Source organism: Orycteropus afer, unplaced genomic scaffold (genome assembly GCF_000298275.1).
Source record: "Orycteropus afer afer isolate SDZICR_OR568_19922 unplaced genomic scaffold, OryAfe1.0 scaffold00692, whole genome shotgun sequence".
In the NCBI taxonomy this organism is placed as follows: Eukaryota; Metazoa; Chordata; class Mammalia; order Tubulidentata; family Orycteropodidae; genus Orycteropus; species Orycteropus afer.
In genome coordinates this window covers 766,419-769,685 of record NW_006922279.1, presented here as the reverse complement: position 1 = coordinate 769,685, position 3,267 = coordinate 766,419, and the positions used below count along the sequence as shown (strand labels likewise).

General features: G+C 38.4%; 1 protein-coding gene across 1 annotated transcript in view; it reads right to left on the bottom strand.

Annotated features, from left to right (window-relative positions):
• The window catches only part of IGBP1 (immunoglobulin binding protein 1), a 141,876-nt gene that overhangs the window by 728 nt on the left and 137,881 nt on the right, over positions 1–3,267 (bottom strand). The gene's annotated exons all lie outside the window — the stretch shown is intronic.

Here is a 3,267-nt window from a genome sequence, read left to right as displayed (position 1 = left end):
AAAATTGAAAATAATGGGGCAGTTGGATCTACTGGAAAATATCTGTATGTTATTTGTACATGCATGGAACAGGTTCAAATGGCATTTACCATGCAGTATATATCCAAAAGAAATTAACTGCCACATCTCTTTTGCATTAATTTTTTTCTTCTGTATGGCAAAGCAGCCATTTTCCTGGTTACCCTGAGCTTGCCCATTAGAAAATATTACTATTATAAGACATGAAATACATTGAAGATTTAATCTCTTCTAACAGCTCAAAAGTCTTGTGTTCTTCCCTTCCCCCCAACTGAAGAGGCTCTGTGTAGCCTGTCTGCCTATTCCACCATCTTACTGCAAATCATCTGTTCCTTTTTTTGTAAAAAAACAAAAAACAAAAAACACCAACACTTTATTATAAACCAAAACAGACAGGAAACCACACACATACACAAATGCACGCACATACTATATATTATATACACACACACATAATAAGATTTTAGAAAGCAAATACTCTTATAATCCTGCACCCAGGTCAAGAAATGGATCTTTTCCACCCATCCCAGAAGCCTCTCCACTCACCTCATTCAAATCACAATTCCCTCTTTTCCCTCTAAAAGTTAACTCTATACTGCCTTTCACATTAATAACCTCCTAGAGTTTTTTTAAAAAATATTATTATAGCTTTATTATCCAAGTGTATGTTCCTAAACACCACAGTTGTCTATTTCACATTTTTTATTCAGTGATTTTTAGTAAATGTAGAGCTGTGCAACCATCATCCCAAACTAATTTTTAAAAATTTCTATCAACCCCAAAAGATCTCTTGTGCCCATTTACAGTCACTCTCCATGCCTCCTCCTCCTAGCCCATGTTGTTGTTGATGCTATGTGCCATCGAGTCGGACCTGACTCATAGCGGCCCCTCCTTGGGTTTCCGAGGCAGTATCACTACATAAGTAGATTGTCCAATCTTCCTTCTGAGGAGTGGCTGGTGGGTTTGAGCCACCAGCCTTCCGGTTAGCCGTCAAATACCTTAGGCACTACACCACCAGAGCTCCTAGCCCATGGTGATCACTAATCTACTTGTATTTCCATGTTGTTTTGTTTAGTTGCCCTCAAGTCAATTCAGATTCAAGCTGACCCTATGTGTTATAGATTAGAAGTGCTCCAGAAGGCTTTCTTGGCTGTAATCCTAACAAAAGCAAATGGCCAGGCCTATCTTCCATGGTACCACTGGGTGGGTTTGAACAGTCAACTTTTAGGTGAGCAGTTGAGTGCAAACTGTTCACACCACCTAGGGATCTCTATCTCCATAGATATTTCTTTTCTAGACATTTCAAATAAATGAAATCATACATTCAGTGGTCTTTTGTGACTGGCATTTCACTCTGAATGTTTTTGAGGTTACACTGATGTGAAAATATTTTGATATTTTAATCTACAAGTTTTCCCCAATCCCTTTCTTTTCTTACAAATTATCTGTTAAAGAAGTTGGTGTATTTGACCTGTAGTTAGTTTCCCAAACTCTGGATTTTCCTGATTGCACAGTCATGATGCAGTTCAACATGGTCATCTGTAGTTCCTGCAGATTGGCAGTTGAATATAGAGACTTTATCTGACTCATTTGATCCCTTTGACATGATTATAGGTGATACTGTGTTTCTTCATCAGGAGGCATGTAATATCTTTGTCTCATCTGCTGTGATATTAACAGCTGTGATGTTGCATGCCTAGGGCCACTAATACTAGGGTGTTAAAAATGGTGACACTCTTAATTTTACCATTTCTTTCTTATTTAGTTATCCAATAGAAAATACAAGATAAATGCCTGATTCTCTTTATTTGTCACTTCTCAAGATAATAAACTGGTTGGTTTCCTACCATCTTCTTCTGAAGTTGAACAGTTTGTTTTTGTTTTAAAATATCTCACAGATTTAAACATATTTGATGGGCTTCAATCAATTACAATTATTCTTTTAAAATATTTAAATAATCATTTAACTTTAGAATAGTTAGATATATAAAAATAATTAAGATAGTTCAGAGAGTTCTAATGTGTCCCACATGCAGTTTCCCCCATTGTCAGGAGCTTACGTTACTATGGGTTCTGTGTCACAACTAATGAATCAATACTCACTGAAAAACAAACCCACTGACGTTGAATCGATTATGACTCATAGCAATCTCCACTAGGATTCCAAGGTGGTACATCTTTATGGAAGTAGATGGAGCAGTCTTCCTTCCATGGAGTGGCTGGTGGGTTTGAACCATCAGCTTTATGTACTCATTAGCAGTCAAATGCCTTAGGTACTGTGCCACCAGAGCTCCTTAATGAACCAATACTGGTACATAATTAATAACAAAAGTCCATACATTATTCGGATTTCCTCAGTTTTTATCAAATGTCCTTTTTTTGATCTAAGATTCCATCTAGGATATCATGTTAATGTACCTATCATGTCTCTTTAGTCTGCTCTGGTCTATGACAGTTTCTCAGACTGATCTTGACATTTTGAGCAGTAACAATCGGATATTTTGCAGAATGTCCCTCAATTTGTTTGTCTGACATTTCTTTCATCATTAAACTAGGGTTATAGGTCTTGAGAAAGATTACCACAAAGGTGAGGTGCCCTTCTCACCACATCATAGCAAGGGTACATGATATCAACAAAACTTATCTGGGCAGCCAACATGGTAGACTAGGCAGATATACTATTCAGACCCTCTTTAAAGAAAAAAAAAAGGAGAGGTTCCAGTAAGATGGTGGAACAGGCAGTCAGAATGCACAGACCCTCTTCAACAAAGAAAAAGGGAACCAATTAAAACAGATACAGAAGATAATCCTGGAGTCCTGAGCTTTGAAGGGAAGGACACAGAGAAGTGGACCAAACTCCAACTAGTGGAAGAATTTGCATGAAAACACCAAAAAAGGAGACATACGGAGCTGTGGTCTGGCAGCGATACTGATGGCACAGACAGCTTGGATATTGCCAAGTGGTGTTAGGACCTAAGAATTAACCTAAAAATCGGCCCTGCTAGCCAGGGGCTGCATGAAGGAATGCACTGGTGACTGGGGAATAAAAGGTGAAGCAGCGACAAGAAAGGTGGGCTGAGTGTGAACTTTTGCCTGCCTAGAGGGCACAATCATTTTGAATGTTTACAAGCAGTTCGAACATTTTGGATATTTAAAGCAACAGTGTTCTCCCACATTCCAGGGATATAAGAATAGGCTCCACTTGCCAGGAACCACAAGGACATTCGGGATGCCAATAACTGGAAAGGT